Raw genomic sequence first — 23,428 nt, forward strand, 5'->3', positions numbered from 1 at the left:
CTCAGATCAGGTTGTTACACTTATCCTTCACCATTTTCCTTAATTTGCTTCGAAAAGCAAAGCTACAATAGCTACAATACTTCAAACAAGGAAACTAAAGCCACTATGGGTATATGACATTTGGCTTTCCTATAGATATATAAGCAGGCCTTCATGTTATGAAGACAGTAAAACCCACTTTTGCCCGAGCCTGTGGTAAGAGGCTCATTTACATGAGGATACAAGAAAATCACAATTTAATTAGCCGCCTTTGCTGAAAGTAAACCATAAGGAAACCTATCGTGGAATAAATTTTCAAACGTTGTTTGCATATACGTACAATTTAGTTGAAAATTTTATGATCCAAGTGTTGGATCATTTTTCGGATCACACAGTTTCGCAATCAATATCATGATATAAAACATGATATAAATCATCATATAAATCATGATAAACAGTAGATCGAAACAGGAACAAGGAGCAAGCATGTCGGTTTCCGCATACAACCAAAATCTAGACAGCAGCACATGAACAAACAGATGCAAAGAACATAATGAAAACAACAGAAGCATGTTTAGATTATGTAATAGGCTAAGGAGTACGAAAGTACTCCCCTTAGAGAAGATTCGCCCCCACATACTGTGCAATCAGGGTCCGGCGTCCTTCCCCCAGGATACAATAGCCACGACGATCAGAACGGTGCACTCCGACGGATCGTCCTTCGAAAACAACCTCTATGAACCAATGTTGCAGAACAACCCCTTTCGGGATAACTCAGGAGAGAGAGAGCAACAGGAAAAAGAGAAAATGCAACTCTTCAGAAACCAGAGCGTTTGTCTCAGCATATCCGTAACCCCAGCCCTGACCATGCTTTTATAACCCACGAAAGGTTACAAAGCATGGCAGGGACCCGTTACAGAATCCGAAAGGACGTGATCCGTTAACGGACTTTGAAAGGTCGAGATCCGTTTCGGAGTCTGAAGAGTCATAACAAGCACGGACTTCGAGGAGTTGAAAAATCCATTGAAAAATCCAAGGAAACTTTGGGTAAAAAGGTACTTTCATCTTGATTGGATATGACCCTAAATGGCCAATTATCCGAACCTGGCTCGGCTCGGCACGACAGGTGGGTGCGCACGCGCATGTGTGTGGTGGTCATCCCAACCCCTTGTTCTCAAGAACAAGTGTATGAGATTACATGTGGGTTATAAACCCCACAACAAACTCAAGCACAATCAATATGGGACTATTCCACGTCATCAAAACCACACCTTTTTCCAAAAAGTGAAAACTCAACCCACGTTTCTTCTTGGAATTTCTCTCACCTCCCTTCTTGCACCTAACACCAAGTCCTAAATACATCATCATCATCACCAAGCCTCGTCTCAATTACATGAGCTTCTAGATGTAAAATAATATTTTCATTTGTTGGCTTCTGTATGGATGTTATTTTTCAAATAAAATACCAATGCTTTTGTCGGCTTCTTTTGTCAGCTACGGAATAATCAATAGGGTTTGGTGGTTGATATCAAGAAGGGTGCTTTTTTAGCCAGCGCAGCATTGGCAGTTTTCATGACTTAAAAATCTTATTTTAAGTTCAACAAACAATATCCAATGCCTGATACATAATATCTATTAAATTATATTGAATATATTTACAGAATCTGATTGAGAAGATACAACCTTTACACATGGTTTCTACAAGTTGGGTCTAAGTCCTCTAGACCATGCATCCTATGATCTCTTTCTTATGATGAGAGAGAGAGAGAGTGCATAAATTTATGTATGAGAAAGTACACTCTAACATTTATTGATTTTTTTTATAAAATTTTAAATTCTTACCATACAAACATGTTTTCAATGGTCAAATTGGTGGGGACAGGCTTTTTAATTATCCAATTACAACATGTAACCAAGTTTTTACAAGGGCCAAAAAATCACCAACCCAAAAATTTTCAAATTTCAAACCCTATAAAATTTCTAATTTGAAAAATCAATGACGCACAATTTTTAAAATTTCAGAGAATATAAAATTGCATTTATTTGTTTAAAAATTATAAACCAAGGGCCAGTTATTATCAAATGCAACATGCTGGACACATCTGTATGGTTGAAACTCCAGTAAATAGTGAATAACATTGGTGCACTTGAGAATGCAAAAACACCATTCTCTCTCTCTCTCTCTCTCTCTCTCTCTTATATATATATGTGTGTGTGTGTGTGTATGTGTGTGTGTGTCACTACAAGAAAATTGTTAATTAGCAACGGAAATTTGCGACGGCTTTTTTCCATCGCTAATTAGCGACAGATTAGCTAGAGAAACAATCTGTCGCTAATTCGCGACAGATTAGCGAGGAAACAACTTTTATCGCTAATCCGTCGCTACTTAGCGACGGATTAGCGACTGCAATTTTTTGTCGCTAATTCTTATTACAAGAACACCATTTTAGCGATGGATTTAGAGAGGGAACTCTGTCGTCGCTAAGCCGTTGCTAATTAGCGACGGATTAGCGACAAAATATATTTCGTTGCTTTTTTGGTATTTTGATTTACGACGGCTTAGCGACGGAATTATTCCGTCGCTAAGCCGTCGCTAAATGTCACGTAAATCCCTAATCCCATCCCTCTTTCTCTTTTTCCTGTTTCGCTGTCTTGCGCCCGCCCGCCGCTTTCTCCCTCCCGCCGCCCGTCGGCTCTCGCCGCTCGCCAGCCGCCCCATCCACCGCTCGCCAGCCGCCGCTCCCCGTCAGCCTCCCGCCACCGCCCGGCGACGCGCAGGTAATCATTTCCGGTACGGTAAGTCATCTTCATTCTTCTTCTTATTCTTCTCCCGCCCCTTTTAGTTTTTCCGGCAGGAGGTCGACCCCCCTGCCTCGTTAGTTCCACAGAGCCTGGTGCCAACATTCCCTTTTGTTTCCACAATTAGGAATTTGAATTTTCAGATGAGCCCGTTCCTACTGGATGGTGTTGAATCAAAAAACATGATCATTGTACTAGCATTTACCTTTTACACCGGTGACTTTGATCCTTTATTGATTTTTTAGAGTGATTAAGGTGTGCTAAAATTATCTTGAATTCCTACTTTGCCAAACATCATTAAGAACGATTGGATTTCATGTCGAATAGATATTCTCTGAAAGCAGAACAACCCATCCATGGTGGTCAGATGCCATTCATTCAGAACCGATCTATGGTTGTTGTTTTTTTCCATATTTTACATGAGGAAACTGCAGTCTTGGGTTTGGAGATGGTCGCTTTCTCGGGGCCATAAAACTCCATGGCTAGTACCCTTGACCCCATGGCCTATGCTGGGTTCGGCTTATGCAAAGGAGATAATGGCCACAAGAATTGAATCCAAACTGCCTGTCTAGCAGCTGGTTCCGTTCCAACTCCGCTAACCGCTAGGGTCATTGGTTGTTGATTCATACAATGATGGCATCCATCGCTGAACTGTCTTTCTTGAGCTTCAAAGAATTTTGTTGAGCTCTGGCTGAGAACCAAACAACCCATCCATGGTGGTTGGATGACATTCATTGCATTAAGGAATGACAACTGAGGGGGATCCTGGCGGTATCATAAAGAGGGTCTCGTTAACAACTAGGCCCATGCACCCTTGTGCCCTAGGCATGCCAAGCAAACCTGCATAAGAACTTGTAGCACAGGAAGCCTTCTAATCTTTTTCCCCGTTTCCCTCCTTTTTTGAGGACTTCTTTTTACGTCCAACACTCGGGTGACTTCACGTTACGCTTCCAATTCTTTCATTCAAACATGGTTACTATACAATATTCAATCAGTCAGACCTTACAAGATGGATCCATTTACTACATGATTTCTATATCAAAGCAAAAGCAACAAAAAGCTTATGTTTCCACACCAAGCCACTGACCGTTCTCTTCCAGAAATGGTCTTTAATATCATTTAATTGTTGAGAACATGTAAATAAAGCTAACAGAACATCTCAACTATATATATATATATATATATATATATATATATATATATATATATATATATATATATCATGAAACATTAAATATTTCAAAAATAAACTATATCAGTTATATATTATGGAGAGAAGATGGCCAAACACATCACAAATATGATATATAAAAAATATTTAATAAGACAATTTAACATTTTTAAAAAATCATTAATTTTTCAAACACAATAGTCACCACATTGAATAAATGATTTAATTACGGAATAAATAAACAAACTACAATACACTAAAACACACACAAAAGAACCTAAAAATACCCATCAATACTCACCACATTGAAAACATCTCTTGTCTACCTACAATGATACTCAAAATAAGTGTATAAGCTACTAGAACAAGAGTATAATTATAATGTCACTTATGAGCTAAACAAAACACACAAAAACATGACTATTATAATGTTAATCTTTTAGTTTTTCATTCTTGTAAAAGTTCTGTTTAGTCTTTTTGCTTCTTTTGCATAAGTGTTTTTGTTTCCCTAATTAGCTTCAATATTCATTGCAGTACATTACTTGCACACTTTATTTCATCGCATTTCATCATTAGATATATCATCATCAGTTTAGTTGTTTTTTGCATTGCATAAGTGTTTGTGTTTCCCTAATTAGCTTCAATATTCATTTTAACACAGTGTTTTTTGCAGATTTCTCAACGGAACTCGCTTGTGCCCCGCCACCCGTGGTAAGTAAGTGACAAAAATAATGCAAATCGGGTAAATACTCGTGGTGAGTAAGTGATGCAAGCGCATCACATGTTATTTAATTTATTGAATGTAACACTTTATTGTTCACGCACTCACTTAGTTGTTGATATCTAGGACTGCTTTGTTGGAGTTCGGAGATCATGCTGAGCATGATTTTAATGTATGAATATGGAAGTGTTCTTATTTTTGGAGTACGGAGTCCATGCTAGGCATGGTAGTAGTTAGTGGGATATTGAAGTGTGTTTGTTGCAGGTACATGTTTGACATTTGTTTAATATGAATTATTTCGATGTATTGCAATGTTTGATGTGATGGTATCCATGCTTACATGTAGTTACTTTCAATTTGATTATGTCTTCCATGTGAAATTGTATACTGAAAGCATGCTTCAAATGAATGTATTGTGTCATGAATAGTTTGCACATTAAAATATTAAGTTATCAATGCATGCATCATAATCCTTGTGATTGTATGACATCATATATTGCATGATAAATTTGATATTTTCTTCATCATAGCATTCTGATGGTTCTCTTTTAACTGGTTAGGATACTATTCGTAACATCATACGACAAAATGACTGCAAACCGTGAATGGATGTACCGTAGGATAGTGGACAAACTGTGAATGGATGCAACGACAAGTGTCAGTACAGTAGATCCCACAGATCGGATTAGATGTCCCTACAAGATTTGTAAGAATAACAATTTGTAGAACCTCATGGCGTTAGACATCACCTATACAGGAAGGGTTTTGTGAGTGATTATCAGAACTGGACGTTTCATGGAGAAGAATTTAGAAACGATTTTGATGCACGGGTGAATGTGGTGCACGATAATCCATATACGAATTTGATGCCGCATGAACAGAACTGGGTTCTGTTATGAGTTCTAGTGATGTAAGAACTGCCGTAGATGAAGAATCACCAAACGATACAGCTAGTAGATTTTATGATTTACTTAGAGATGCTGATGAGCCACTTTGGAACGATTGTGAGAGTCACACTATCTTGTCTGCAGTTCTTCAACTAATGAATTTGAAGTCCGAGTATAATTTGAGTCAATCATGTTTTGACCGTTTGTGCATGATTGTGAAGAGTATGTTGCCCAAAGATGAGAAATTTCCACAAAATTTCTATCATGCGAAAGTTATGGTCAACGCTCTAGGTATGGGTTACAAAAAGATTGATGCTTGTCCAAATCACTACATGTTGTATTTCAAGGATTAGGAAAACAACATATCATGCCCGTCATGTGGGCATCCTCGGTTCAAGCCAAAGACAAGAGGCAATGGTAGCACGAGATCAAAGGAAGTTTCATACAAGTTGCTCTGCTACTTTCCTATCACTCCTAGATTGCAGCGATTGTATATGTCTTCAAGGACAGTTAAACAAATGAGATGGCATGCAAATAAAGTTTGACACAATGAAAACAAGATCACGCATCCTGTTGACGCTGAAGCTTGGAAGCACTTTGATCGTACTCATCAGAACTTCGCAATGGAAGTGCGAAATGTTAGACTCGGTCTATGTACAGATGGATTTAATCCATTTGGGGGTAGATCAACTCCATACTCATGTTGGCCAGTATTTGTAACTCCATACAACCTTCCACCAAGCTTGTGTATGAAACATCCAAATCTTTTCTTGTCTCTGTTGATCCCTGGTCCGACCTCACCTGGCCAAAATCTTGATGTATATCTAAAGCCATTGATTGATGAATTAAAAGTACTGTGGGATGACGGTGTTACCACGTATGATGCCCACAAAAAACAAAATTTCAACATGAAGGCCGTTGTTCTATGGACAATCAGTGACTTCCCTGCATATGGTATGTTATCTGGTTGGAGCACACATGGGAGGTTGGCTTGTCCGTACTGCATGGAGGATTCCAAAGCTTTTAGATTGAGGCATGGAAGGAAGCCTTGCTGGTTTGAGTGCCATCGTCGATTTCTACCCAGCGATCATCTGTTCCGACGTCAAAAGAATGCATTTAAAACAGGCACAACTGAAACGGAAGGTCCATCTTCAAGATTATCCGACATAGAGATTCTAAGAAGATTGCGATACTTTCCAGATGTATTAACAGATGCCCGTAGTCCTACACCCTTCCGTGGATTTGGGAAGGATCACAATTGGACGAAAAAATCTATTTTTTGGGAACTACCGTATTGGCCGACCCTATTGATACAACATAATTTGGATGTGATGCATGTAGAGAAAAATGTGTTTGATAATGTGTTCAATACAGTAATGAATATTAAAGGAAAAACGAAGGATAATCCGAAGGCCCGTATGGATTTAAAATTAATATGTAAAAGACCAGAATTTGAACTCAAAGAGTATAATGGCAAAGTACTGAAACCAAAGGCGAAGTACGTGCTCGGATCTGATCAAATAAAACATGTATGTCAATGGTTGAGACAACTGAGATTTCTAGATGAATATGTCTCTAACATTGCTCGGGCTGTGAAGATTGACGATGGACAGTTATATGGGTTGAAGAGCCATGATTGTCATATCTTTATGCAATGATTGATACCCCTAGCATTTCATAATATGTAAGACAAACCTATATGGGGGGTATTGTCTGAGTTGAGCGGATTTTTCAGAACATTGTGCGCATCGGAGGTCGTTGTATCAGATGTAAAGAATCTCGAGGACTCTGTCATCACCACTGTTTGTCTGTTAGAAAAGATATTTCCGCCAGCATTTTTCGATGTTATGGAACATTTGATCATACATCTGCCATATGAACTAAGGGTTGGTGGCCCTGTGCAATATCGATGGATGTACCCATTTGAAAGGTATATGTTTTTTTATATTTGTCTCTTTAATGACAGATATTTAAAATTTGAAATGTATACTCTTGTCAGATGCATGTTCGACCTAAAAAAAAGGTTCATAATAAAGTAAGAGTAGAAGACTCTATTTGTGAGGCGTACACTTTAGAAGAGATTTCAAATTTCTCATCTATGTACTTCGAACCTCATATTCCAACATGTTACACATGCCCGCCCCGTAACGATGATGGAGAACAAGTAACTGTAGCTGACAAGCTGTCGATATTTCAACCACTTGGGCATGCATTTGGTAGTTGCCGATCAAGGCTATTGACAGATCGAGAGCAAGATGCAGCACACATCTATATTCTTTTTAATTGCTCAGCGATCGACCCATACATCGAGTAATTATATGTATATGCAACTCAATTATAAATCCTTTTATGTTCTATATGTGGATACATGGCTCGGTAATATAAGTATTTATGGTTTGCAGACGATTTGATTTGGAGTTGCAAAGCGAAGTTTCACATCTCACTGATGCAGAAGTACAAAAAGAACGTGAAACTAAGTTTGTGGAGTGGTTGAAACAGTTGGTAAAGAAGCTAACATAAATTTTGTACTTATAAACAACACTAAGTTACTTAATTGATCGTGATCACAATCATTGTTTATGTCTGTGCGTAGGTTCGCCATGGTGATGTTAAAGATCAAGGAATATGTGATTTAGAAAATGGTCCGACCAAAGTTGTGCAATGCTACAACGGGTATATCGTAAATGGTTATCGATTCCATACAAAAGACTACGGTATAAACAAATCAACGATAAATAGTGGCGTGTGTGTCAAGGGTAGCAGCTACGGTGAAAATGAACATGATTACTACAGTGTTATAGAGGAAATAATGGAGTTGACTTACTTAGGCATGAATAACAGGGTTACGATATTTAAGTGTCATTGGTTTGATCCAACTGCAATAAGACTCGACAAAGCTTCAGGCATTGTGGAGGTGAATCATAAATCCAGGTTTGGAACATATTAACCATTCATATTAGCCTCGCAAGCTCAACAAGTTTATTATACTTCATATCCGAGTATAAAAAAGTCAAATAGAAATGAATGGTGGGCAGTTTGCAAGGTGAAGTCCAAACTATACCCCGAGTATGATCAGTTACAGGAAGATGAGTTAGCTGAAGACAACGATTACTATCAATCAGATGATGTCTATGACTTCGCTTATGGTCAGGATGTTGCGCATGATATGCATGTCATATCTCCATTGGACGATGAAACATTCATAGAGGAATGTGATCCAAATGATGTACCAAGTGGATGGGCAAACAATGAAGAAGAAGAAGAAGAAAGTCAAACTAGTGACGAGGAAGAATTCTCAAGCTAGTGAGCAAAATCTTATACTACAAACATCTATTTAAATGCATTGTAATACTTGATGTGAGTTGTATTGCAATACTTGGTGTGAATGATTAAAAATTTTATTTGAATGTATTGTAATACTTGATACGAATGATTCGAATGCATTGTAATACTTGATGTGAATGATTTTAATTATCTGAATGTATTATAATTTATGCAACGAATGATTTGAATTAGTGCAATACTTGATGTGAATGATTTGAATGCATTGCAATGCTTGATGTGAATGACTTGAATGCATTGTAATACTTGAAGTGAATTATATGAATGTATTGTATGACATATGTTATTTGTTAGAATACGGTTCGTGGAGGTTATAGTGGTCGCTCATCCAGTAGTAGCCAGGCTCAGCCTTCATCTTCACGGGCTCCTGTGATAGGTATATCATATAACTAATTGGATGCTTGATTAGTTCAAATGCGCATTCTGAGAATTTCTAATGTATTTTTTTACAGATGATGTTGCGCCTGTACACGACCCACCTACACCAGTTGATCACACAAGTCAACAGCCAACACAGGAAACAGGGTCTTCTCAGGCTGGCACAAAAAGACTCATTCGAATAGTGTATATCGATAATTGACCGTAAGTATTTTGTTTTCAATTATTGCATATCTTTTAAATATTTTATATTGATATTTACTGTGTAACAATTCATTTGCAGCACGAGGTTTGAGCCACAAGAAGTAGTACGGGAGATTAGGAATTCACTTCTTCAACATCTACCAGGACCAGTTGCTCAATGGAAAGAGTACCCAAAGGAGGTATTAGACAGATTGTGGTCCTCATTCATGGTATTATGTTGTTCCTCATAGTAAATGTGTTTCATAGTTAATTTATTTAAGCAATATCTACTAACTTTCTGAAAATATTTGTAGGCTTCGAATCGCTTCGCAACTACGGTGGAAGAAAATGATGCAAGGAAGGTGTGGCAGAAGGTGGCTGCTAATCGATTTGCAGACATGCTGCACACTATGAAGACTGCAGCAAAAAAAGCATCTGGCGTAGTAGAGGATCCATTACTGTGGAAGGGCCATGGTCCTATTACTATCAGGAGAGATTACTGGGATGAAATGTGCGATAAGTGGGCGGGAGATGCATTTAAAAATCGCTCTGCGAAGGCTCTACAAAATTGATCGAAGATGCCCGAAGCCCATCTACACACAGATGGATCTAAGACATTTGGGAGCCACTTAAAGAATATGGTAACTCATCAATATATAATATTAATTTTATAAATATTGTTGCAAACTTGTGTACTAAATCTTTTGTCATTTAAATTCGCAGGAAGCAGAAAAAGGAGGCAGTGTACCATATAAAGATGTGTTTGTAGAAACACAAAAACGGAAGACCACGGGAGTCTTCGCATCAGAGAAGGCGAGAACGACAACAGTATGTATTAATTCTATAATAATCATTGCAATATATATGCAAGTTATCATAATGTTATCATTAATTATTAATGAATACTTTAAACATTATTTTGTAGGAGGCATATGAGCAACAGATGGTAGAGCAATATGGCGATGACGCTACTCAGCATCCATCATTTGATCCTACAGCATGGGTGACTCCAGCAGGTGAACCCAAAAAAGGTCGCGTATTCGGGTTTGGGAGTAATATGAACACTTCACCAGTTATTGGTTCATCCAGTTACGGTTCACCGACTTCTTGCACCGACATAAGCTCCAAGCAGCCGACTATTCTTTCCGGTGATGATGTACGCAAGATCATTAATGAATCACTGAATAACTACTTTCAATACACTGTCGCCCCCTTTCTCCGAAATGAAATCAAGGCCGCTGTTCAGGATAGGGGATCTTCGATTCGAGGTCCCTCTCAGGTATAATTACATATTCAATTTTTTGTCTGCCTTAGAACACATATGAGCATAATCGGATCACATATATAACTTTTTGCCTGCCTAAGAACACATATGAGCATGTTATAATCACATATTCAGTTTTTTGACTGCCTTAGAGCACATATGAGCATGCTATAATAACATATAGAGTTTTTTTATTGCATTAGAGCACATATGAGCATGCTATAATCACATATAAAGTTTTTTTGCCTGCCTAAGAACACATATGAGCATAATAGAATCACATATAAAGTTTTTTTGACTGCATTAGAACACATATGAGCATGCTAGAATCACATATATAGTTTTTTGACTGCCTAAGAACACATATGAGCATATTATAATCTGATATTCAGTTTTTTGACCGCCTTAGCACACATATGAGCATGCTATAATAACATATAGAGTTTTTTTACTGCCTTAGAACACATATGAACATGCTATATATCATTTATGATAGAATCACATATAAATTTTTTTGCTTTCCTGCCTTAGAGCACATATGAGCATACTATATTCACATATTCAATTTTTTTACTGCCTTAACACTCATACGAGCATGATCGAATCACATATATAGTTTTTTGCCTGCCTTAAAGCACATCTGAGCATGGTAGAATCACATATAGAGTTTTTCTAGATGCCTTAGAACACATATGAACATGCTATAATCACATATTCAATTTTTTGACTGCCTTAGCACACATATGAGCATGATAGAATCACATATATATAACTTTTTATTTGCCTTAGAGCATATATGAGCATGATAGAATCACATATAAAGTTTTTTTGACTGCATTAGAACACATATGAGCATGCTATAATCATATATTCAGTTTTTTGACTGCCTAAGAACACATATGAGCATGTTATAATCACATATTCAGTTTTTTGACTGCCTTAGAGCACATATGAGCATGCTATAATAATATATAGAGTTTTTTTATTGCACTAGAGCACATATGAGCATGCTATAATCACATATAAAGTTTTTTTGCCTGCCTAAGAACACATATGAGCATGATAGAATCACATATAAAGTTTTTTTGACTGCATTAGAACACATATGAGCATGCTATAATCACATATTCAGTTTTTTGACTGCCTAAGAACACATATGAGCATGTTATAATCACATATTCAGTTTTTTGACTGCCTTAGAGCACATATGAGCATGCTATAATAACATATAGAGTTTTTTTATTGCACTAGAGCACATATGAGCATGCTATAATCACATATAAAGTTTTTTTGCCTGCCTAAGAACACATATGAGCATGATAGAATCACATATAAAGTTTTTTTGACTGCATTAGAACACATATGAGCATGCTATAATCACATATTCAGTTTTTTGACTGCCTAAGAACACATATGAGCATGTTATAATCACATATTCAGTTTTTTGACTGCCTTAGAGCACATATGAGCATGCTATAATAACATATAGAGTTTTTTTATTGCACTAGAGCACATATGAGCATGCTATAATCACATATAAAGTTTTTTTGCCTGCCTAAGAACACATATGAGCATGATAGAATCACATATAAAGTTTTTTTGACTGCATTAGAACACATATGAGCATGCTATAATCACATATTCAGTTTTTTGACTGCCTAAGAACACATATGAGCATGTTTTAATCACATATTCAGTTTTTTGACTGCCTTAGAGCACATATGAGCATGCTATAATAACATATAGAGTTTTTTTATTGCACTAGAGCACATATGAGCATGCTATAATCACATATAAAGTTTTTTTGCCTGCCTAAGAACACATATGAGCATGATAGAATCACATATAAAGTTTTTTTGACTGCATTAGAACACATATGAGCATGCTATAATCACATATTCAGTTTTTTGACTGCCTAAGAACACATATGAGCATATTATAATCACGTATTCAGTTTTTTGACTGCCTTAGCACACATATGAGCATGCTATAATAACATATAGAGTTTTTTTACTGCCTTAGAACACATATGAACATGCTATATATCATTTATGATAGAATCACATAAAATTTTTTGCTTTGCCTGCCTTATAGCACATATGAGCATGCTATATTCACATATTCAATTTTTTACTGCCTTAGCACACATACGAGCATGATCGAATCACATATATAGTTTTTTGCCTGCCTTAAAGCACATCTGAGCATGGTAGAATCACATATAGAGTTTTTCTAGATGCCTTAGAACACATATGAACATGCTATAATCACATATTCAATTTTTTGACTGCCTTAGCACACATATGAGCATGATAGAATCACACATATATATATATATATATATATATATATATATATATATATATATATATATATATAACTTTTTGTCTGCCTTAGAGCACATATGAGCATGATAGAATCACATATAGAGTTTTTTTATTGCCTTAGATCACACATGAGCACATGATAGAATCACATATAGTGTGTAATTTATTTCATTATATTTTGTTTATCAATACTGACTGTTCTTTTCTTGTGTAGGCTGCTAGCGATAATCAGCGTAGTGGAGCTGAAAGGACAGATAAAGACAATGAACAAGAAGACGCACAAAATCTTGGCGATGATTAGAGGACTGTGTTGAAGTTCTATTTTTTTATGTTTCCTAATTGTAATTGTTGAATTGTAAATAATTAAACTTCTTAATTTTAAGGTGGAACGATTAATTGTTGTAGATTCTTGTTATATGAATTTTTTTTTGTGGTTTGTTTTTTATTTACAGGAAATATAAATTGTATAGGAAATAGAAATTGCTCGGTATTTAATTTAAAATATTTTTTTTTAATTTTTTTTCGTGTTTGCGACGGATTAGCGACGGAACCATCCATCGCTATTCATATTAATCTAGCGACGGAAGTAAATCCGTCGCCAAGTCGTGGTCGCCGTTTAGTACCGACGGATTGGCGACAGAATGTAGCGCTCGTTATTCCGTCGCAATTAGCGACGGACCTGGCGACAGAATAATTCCGTCGCCAGTTAGCATCGAAATATTCGCGACGTAAGCATGTTGTCACCTCGTTGTCGCTAATCCGTCGCTAACCATGTTAGCGACGAATTAGCGACGGAATGTGATCGTCGCTAATCTACTGCTTTATTGTAGTGCTAACCTTTTATTTATCGTGGATCTGACCCACATTTGGCCAAATCCAATCCAACTGAAATACGAGTAAATCAGTTTTGGACCTCGATCTGAGTTGTTTCAATCACAAGATGTAAGGGCAGGTGGATGCAAGTTCATGACAAGAAAGTTGTCATATGTGTTTTCAAAAGCATAATCACATCTTTTTATTGAATGAGGGTAAATAAGAATTTTAAAACAGTTTAAAGTATTTACCAACGATGTGTGTTTCAGAGTTTAACCAAAGTCTATATTTGTCCATTATCAGACAGTAGGTCCATAGAAACTATGTGTGTACACTTTCTCAATCAAACTTCATAGATGTATTGAACATAATTTAATAGATAAGAATCATGCATTATGATTTTTAAACATACAATAATATTTTTTTAAGGAAGAACTGCCACACCAAAACTATTGTTTACAAAGTAATGATTGTTATGAGCTAATTGCTGAGGTTGTGTTGCATCAAGAAGCACATGTGATTGAGATAAGGATTGATGATGACGACGACGATGATGTAATTGGGAGTTGTATAATGAGATCCCATCTAGATTGGACATGAAGACAATGTTAGCCAATATATTCTCTCCACATATATAGAAAGAGAAAATGGTGGGTATGCTCGCACAAGTGCATTGGTGTCAGTCACCATTTACTGAAATTTTAACCATATAGATGTGTCCAACATGTTCCATTTGTTATGAACCGGACCTTGGTCCATATTTTCTCCACGAATAAATGCTATTTTATAGGGTTTAAAATTTGAAAATTTGTGATTTGTTGACGTTTTAGCCCTTGAAAAAACTTGGTTACATGTTGTAATTGGATAATTCAAAAGCCGGTCCATACTAATTTGAGCATTGAAAACATGTTTGTTTGGTCAGAATTTTAAAATTTATAAAAAAAATCATTAAAAATTAAAGTGCACTCCTTGCTCATAGATAAATCTCTCTCTCTCTCTCTCTCTCTCTCTATATATATATATATATATATATATATAGAGAGAGAGAGAGAGAGAGAGAGAGAGAGAGAGAGATCATAGGACTAGGGGTGGCAAAACCTGACCCAACCCGCCTCTTAGGCGAGTTCGGAAAAAATGAACCCGTTTAATAAACGGGCCGACCCACCTAACCCGTTTATTAAACGGGTCGGGTTCGTGTTAGGGGTATGCCAACCCGCCAACCTGACTGACCCGTTTAATAAACGGGTTAGGTGGGTGGGTCAACCGCCAACCCGTCTGCCAACCCGACCCATCAACTTGCCAACTGACCCGCCAACCCGACCCGCCAACTTGAGAACCCGTTTACCCAACACAATTGCCACCCTACATAGGATGCATGTTCTAGAGGACCTAGCAGTGACAAACGTTTTAAGCGGAAATTTCTTGTTTTTCAAAAACTCGTGAGAAATTGAATTTTTTTCATAAATCTCCCATTTTTTTTGCAAAATCTCGGCAATAAAAAAATAAATTGACAAATATAAAATTTATTTTTTATAAGAAAATATTAATAAAATACACATTTTTTTCGTGATAAATAGCTGTTTAAAATGTAAATATCGTGTTTAAATCACAGTATTTATGTTTTTTCATAAATCTCATGAGATTTTGAAAATCTCGCGAGAAATTGTGGTTTTAAACTTTAAGGCAATTTCTCGCGAGATTTTCATAAATCTCACGATATTTGTCACTATGGCCCTAACTTGTAGAAACCATGTGTATGGGCTGTATCTTCTCAATCATACTCGATAAATGTATTCAACATAATTTAATAGATCCAATCAGGTCATCGGATCTTGTTTGTTGAACTTAAAATAAGATTTTTAAGTCACGAAAACTGCCAATGCTATGCTGGCTATAAAAGGCTCCCTTCTTGATATCAACCACCAAACCCTATTCATTATTCCCTATATGACAAAAGAATCAGACGGAAGCATTAATGGTATTTTATGTGGAAAATAACATCCATACATAAGCCAACAAATGAGAAAATTATTTAATTGGAACATGATTACTATGAGTACTAGTTGCATCCAGAAGCTCATGTAATTGAGACAAGGCTTGGTGATGACTATGATGACCATGTATTTAGGACTTGGATCATAAGATCTCAACTAGATTGTACATATATACAAACAATGTTTGCAAATATATTCTCTTTACACACACTACAACAAAGCAATAAATTAGCGACGATCACATTTCATCGCTAATCCGTCGCTACACATGTTAGCGACGGATTAGCGACAACGAGGCGACGATATGCTTACGTCGCGAATATTTCGACGCTAACTGGCAACGGAATTATTCTGTCGCCAGGTCCGTCGCTAATTGCGACAGACTAACGAGCGCTATATTCCGTCGCAAATCCGTCGGTACTAAACGGCGACCACGGCTTGGCGACAGATTTACTTCCGTCGCTATGCCGTCGCTAGATTAATATGAATAGCGACGGATGGTTTCGTCACTAATCTGTCGCAAACACGAAAAAAAATTTAAAAAATTTTATTTGAAAATTAAATACCGAGAACTGTACAATTTATATTTCCTGTAAATAAAAAACAAACCACACAAAAAAATTCATATAACAAGAATCTACAACAATTAATCGTTCCACCTTAAAATTAACAAGTTTAATTATTTAAAATTCAACAATTACAATTAGGAAACATAAAAAAATAGAAATTCTTCAACACAGTTCTCTAATCATCACCAAGATTTTGTGCGTCTTCTTGTTCATTGTCTTTATCTGTCCCTTCAGCTCCACTACGCTGATTATCGCTAGCAGCCTACACAAGAAAAGAACAGTCAGTATTGATAAACAAAATATAATGAAATAAATTACACACTATATGTGATTCTATCATGTGCTCATGTGTGATCTAAGGCAATAAAAAAACTCTATATGTGATTCTACCATGCTCATATGTGCTCTAAGGCAGACAAAAAGTTATATATATATATGTGATTCTATCATGCTCATATGTGTGCTAAGGCAGTCAAAAAATTGAATATGTGATTATAGCATGTTCATATGTGTTCTAAGGCAGCTAGAAAAACTCTATATGTGATTCTACCATGCTCAGATGTGCTTTAAGGCAGGCAAAAAACTATATATGTGATTCGATCATGCTCGTATGTGTGCTAAGGCAGTCAAAAAATTGAATATGTAATTATAGCATGCTCATATGTGCTCTAAGGCAGGTAAAGCAAAAAATTTTATATGTGATTCTATCATAAATGATATATGTTCTAAGGCAGTAAAACAACACTATATGTGATTTGTGCATGCTCATATGTGTTTTAAGGTAGTCAAACAACTGAATATGTGATTATAACATGCTCATATGTGTTCTTAGGCAGTCAAAAAACTGAATATGTGAATATAGCATGCTCATATGTGCTCTAAGGCAGGCAAAAAAACTTTATATGTGATTATAGCATGCTCATATGTGCTCTAAGGCAATAAAAAAACTCTATATGTTATTATAGCATGCTCATATGTGCTCTAAGGCAATAAAAAAACTCTATATGTGATTCTATCATGCTCATATGTGTGCTAAGGCAGTCAAAAAACTGAATATGTGATTATAATATGCTCATATGTGTTCTTAGGCAGTCAAAAAACTGAATATGTGATTATAGCATGCTCATATATGTTCTAATGCAGTCAAAAAAACTTTATATGTGATTTTATCATGCTCAATTGTGTTCTTAGGCAGGCAAAAAAACTTTATATGTGATTATAGCATGCTCATATGTGCTCTAAGGCAATAAAAAAAGTCTACATGTTATTATAGCATGCTCATATGTGCTCTAAGGCAATCAAAAAACTCTATATGTTATTATAACATGCTCATATTTGCTCTAAGGCAATAAAAAAACTCTATATGTGATTATAGCATGCTCATATGTGTGTTAAGGCAGTCAAAAACTGAATATGTGATTATAACATGCTCATATGTGTTCTTAGGCAATCAACAAACTGAATATGTGATTATAGCATGCTCATATGTGTTCTAATGCAGTAAAAAAAACTTTATATGTGATTCTATCATGCTCATATGTGTTCTTAGGCAGGCAAAAAAACTTTATATGTGATTATAGCATGCTCATATGTGCTCTAAGGCAATAAAAAAAGTCTATATGTTATTATAGCATGCTCATATGTGCTCTAAGGCAATCAAAAAACTCTATATGTTATTATAGCATGCTCATATGTGTTCTTAGGCAGGCAAAAAGTTATATATATGATTCGATTATGCTCATATGTGTTCTAAGGCAGACAAAAAACTGAATATGTGATTATACCTGAGAGGGACCTGGAATCGAAGATCCCCTTTCCAGAACAGCGGCCTTGATCTCATTTCGGAGAAAGGGGGCGACAGTGTATTGGAAGTAGTTATTCAGTGATTCATTAACGATCTGGCGTACATCATCACCGGAAAGAATAGTCGGCTGCTTGGAGCTTATGTCGACGCAAGAAGTCGGTGAGCCATAACTGGAAGAACCAATAACTGATGAAGTGTTCATATTACTCCCAAACCCAAACACGCGACCTTTTTTGGGTTCACCTGCTGCAGTCACCCATGCTGTAGGATTAAATGATGGATGCTGAGTAGCGTCATCACCATATCGCTCTACCATCTGTTGCTCATATGCCTCCTACAAAATAATGTTTAAAGTATTCATTAATAATTAATGATAACATTATGATAACTTGCATATATATTGCAATGATTATTAATAGAATTAATACATACCATTGTCGTTCTCGCCTTCTCTGATACGAAGACTCCCGTGGTCTTCCGTTTATGTGTTTCAACAAATACATCCTTATATGGTACACTGCCTCCTTTTTCTGCTTCCTGCGAAGTTAAATAACTAAAGATTTAGTACACAAGTTTGCAACAATACTTATAAAATTAATATTATATATTAATGAGTTACCATTTTCTTCAGGTGGCTCCCAAATGTCCTAGATCCACCTGTGTGTAGATGGGCTTCGGGCATCTTCGATCGATTTTGTGCAGCCTTCGCAGAGCGATTTTTAAATGCATCTTCTGCCCACTTATCGCACATTTCATCCCAGTAATCTCTCCTGATAGTAATAGGACCATGGCCCTTCCACAGTAATAGATCATCTACTACGCCAGATGCTTTTTTTGCTGCAGTCTTCATAGTGTGCAGCATGTCTGCAAATCGATTGACAGCCACCTTCTGCGACACCTTCCTTGCATCATTTTCTTCCACCGTAGTTGCGAAGCGATTCAAAGCCTACAAATATTTTCAGAAAGTTAGTAGACATTGCTTAAATAAATTAAATATGAAACACATTAACTATGAGGAACAACTGTATACCATGAATGAGGACCACAATCTGTCTAACACCTCCTTTGGGTACTCTTTTCATTGAGCAACTGGTCCTGGAAGATGTTGAAGAAGTGAATTTCTAATCTCCCGTACTACTTCTTGTGGCTCAAACCTCGTGCTGCACATGAATTGTTACACAGTAAATATCAATATAAAATATTTAAAAGATATGCACTAATTGAAAACAAAATACTTACGATCGATTATCGATATACACTATTCGAATGAGTCTTCTTGTGCCAGCCTGAGAAGACCCTGTTTCCTGTGTTGGCTGTTGACTTGTGTGATCAACTGGTGTAGGTGGGTCGTGTACAAGCGCAACATCATCTGTAAAAAAATACATTAGAAATTCTCAAAATGCGCATTTGAACTAATCAAGCATCCAATTAGTTATATGATATACCTATCACAGGAGCCCGTGAAGATGAAGGTTGAGCCTTGCTACTACTGGATGAGCGACCACTATAACCTCCACGAACCATATTCTAACAAATAACATATGTCATACAATACATTCAAATAATTCACATCAAGTATTACAATGCATTCAAGTCATTCACATCAAGCATTGCAATGCATTCAAATCATTCGCATCAAGTATTACAATGCATTCAAATAATTCAAATCATTTAAATCATTCACATCAAGTATTGCAATAATTCAAATCATTCGTTGAATAAATTATAATACATTCAAATAATTGAAATCATTCACATCAAGTATTACAATGCATTCGAATCATTCGTATCAAGTATTACAATGCATTTAAATAGAGGTTTGTAGTATAAGATTTTGCTCACTAGCTTGAGAATTCTTCCTCGTCACTAGTTTGACTTTCTTCTTCTTCTTTTTCTTTTTTTTCTTCTTCTTCATTGTTTGCCCATCCACTTGGTACATCATTTGGATCACATTCCTCTATGAATGTTTCATCGGCCAATGGAGATATGACATGCATATCATGCGCAACATCCTGACCATAAGCGAAGTCATAGACATCATCTGATTGATAGTAATCGCTGTCTTCAGCTAACTCATCTTCTTGTAACTGATCATACTCGGGGTATAGTTTGGACTTCACCTTGCAAACTGCCCACCATTCATTTCTATTTGACTTTTTTATACTCGGATATGAAGTATAATAAACTTGTTGAGCTTGCGAGGCTAATATGAATGGTTAATATGTTCCAAACCTGGATTTATGATTCACCTCCACAATGCCTGAAGCTTTGTCGAGTCTTGTTGCAGTTGGATCAAACCAATGACACTTAAATATCGTAACCCTGTTATTCATGCCTAAGTAAGTCAACTCCATTATTTCCTCTATAACACCGTAGTAATCATGTTCATTTTCACCGTAGCTGCTACCCTTGACACACACACCACTATTTATCGTTGATTTGTTTATACCGTAGTCTTTTGTATGGAATCGATAACCATTTACAATATACCCGTTGTAGCATTGCACAACTTTGGTCGAACCATTTTCTAAATCACATATTCCTTGATCTTTAACATCACCATGGCGAACCTACGCACAAACATAAACAATGATTGTGATCACGATCAATTAAGTAACTTAGTGTTGTTTATAAGTACAAAATTTATGTTAGCTTCTTTACCAACTGTTTCAACCACTCCACAAACTTAGTTTCACGTTCTTTTTGTACTTCTGCATCAGTGAGATGTGAAACTTCGTTTTGCAACTCCAGATCAAATCGTCTGCAAACCACAAATACTTATATTACCGAGCCATGTATCCACATATAGAACATAAAAGGATTTATAATTGAGTTGCATATACATATATTTACTCGATGTATGGGTCGATCGCTGAGCAATTAAAAAGAATATAGATGTGTGCTGCATCTTGCTCTCGATCTGTCAATAGCCTTGATCGGCAACTACCAAATGCATGCCCAAGTGGTTGAAATATCGACAGCTTGTCAGCTACAGTTACTTGTTCTCCATCAACGTTACGGGGCGGGCATGTGTAACATGTTGGAATATGAGGTTCGAAGTACATAGATGAGAAATTTGAAATCTCTTCTAAAGTGTACGCCTCACAAATAGAGTCTTCTACTCTTGCTTTATTACGAACCTTTTTTTTAAGTCGAACATGCATCTGACAAGAATATACATTTCAAATTTTAAATATCTGTCATTAAAGAGACAAATATAAAAAAACATATACCTTTCAAATGGGTACATCCATCGATATTGCACAGGGCCACCAACCCTTAGTTCATATGGCAGATGTATGATCAAATGTTCCATAACATCGAAAAATGCTGGCGAAAATATCTTTTCTAACAGACAAACAGTGGTGATGACAGAGTCCTCGAGATTCTTTACATCTGATACAACGACCTCCGATGCGCACAATGTTCTGAAAAATCCGCTCAACTCAGACAATACCCCCCATATAGGTTTGTCTAACATATCATGGAATGCTAGGGGTATCAATCGTTGCATAAAGATATGACAATCATGGCTCTTCAACCCATATAATTGTCCATCGTCAATCTTCACAGCCCGAGCAATGTTAGAGACATATCCATCTGGAAATCTGAGTTGTCTCAACCATTGACATACATGTTTTATTTGATCAGATCCGAGCACGTACTTCGCCTTTGGTTTCAGTACTTTGCCATTATACTCTTTGAGTTCAAATTCTGGTCTTTTACATATTAATTTTAAATCCATACGGGCCTTCGGATTATCCTTCGTTTTTTCTTTAATATTCATTACTGTATTGAACACATTATCAAACACATTTTTCTCTACATGCATCACATCCAAATTATGTCGTATCAATAGGGTCGGCCAATACGGTAGTTCCCAAAAAATAGATTTTTTTCGTCCAATTGTGATCCTTCCCAAATCCACGGAAGGGTGTAGGACTACGGGCATCTGTTAATACATCTGGAAAGTATCGCAATCTTTTTAGAATCTCTATGTCGGATAATCTTGAAGATGGACCTTCCGTTTCAGTTGTGCCTGCTTTAAATGCATTCTTTTGACGTCGGAACGGATGATCGCTGGGTAGAAATCGACGATGGCACTCAAACCAGCAAGGCTTCCTTCCATGCCTCAATCTAAAAGCTTTGGAATCCTCCATGCAGTACGGACAAGCCAACCTCCCATGTGTGCTCCAACCAGATAACATACCATATGCAGGGAAGTCACTGATTGTCCATAGAACAGCGGCCTTCATGTTGAAATTTTGTTTTTTGTGGGCATCATACGTGGTAACACCGTCATCCCACAGTACTTTTAATTCATCAATCAATGGCCTTAGATATACATCAAGATTTTGGCTAGGTGAGGTCGGACCAGGGATCAACAGAGACAAGAAAAGATTTGGATGTTTCATACACAAGCTTGGTGGAAGGTTGTATGGAGTTACAAATACTGGCCAGCATGAGTATGGAGTTGATCTACCCCCAAATGGATTAAATCCATCTGTACATAGACCGAGTCTAACATTTCGCACTTCCATTGCGAAGTTCTAATGAGTACGATCAAAGTGCTTCTAAGCTTCAGCGTCAACAGGATGCGTGATCTTGTTTTCATCGTGTTGAACTTTATTTGCATGCCATCTCATGTGTTTAGCTGTCCTTGAAGACATATACAATCGCTGCAATCTAGGAGTGATAGGAAAGTAGCAGAGCGACTTGTATGAAACTTCCTTTGATCTCGTGTTACCATTGCCTCTTGTCTTTGGCTTGAACCGAGGATGCCCACATGACGGGCATGATATGTCGTTTTTCTGCTCCTTGAAATACAACATGCAGTGATTTGGACAAACATCAATCTTTTTGTAACCCATACCTAGAGCGTTGACCATAACTTTCGCACGATAGAAATTTTGTGGCAATTTCTCATCTTTAGGCAACATACTCTTCACAATCATGCACAAACGGTCAAAACATGATTGACTCAAATTATACTCGGACTTCAAATTCATTAGTTGAAGAACTGCAGACAAGATAGTGTGACTCTCACAACCGTTCCAAAGTGGCTCATCAGCATCTCTAAGTAAATCATAAAATCTACTAGCTGCATCGTTTGGTGATTCTTCATCTATGGCAGTTCTTACATTACTAGAACTCATAGCAGAACCCAGTTCTGTTCCTGCGGCATCAAATATCAAAT

The sequence above is a fragment of the Nuphar pumila genome, chromosome 10, assembly GCF_984573655.1.
Source record: "Nuphar pumila chromosome 10, dmNupPumi1.hap1.1, whole genome shotgun sequence".
Classification (NCBI taxonomy): domain Eukaryota; kingdom Viridiplantae; phylum Streptophyta; class Magnoliopsida; order Nymphaeales; family Nymphaeaceae; genus Nuphar; species Nuphar pumila.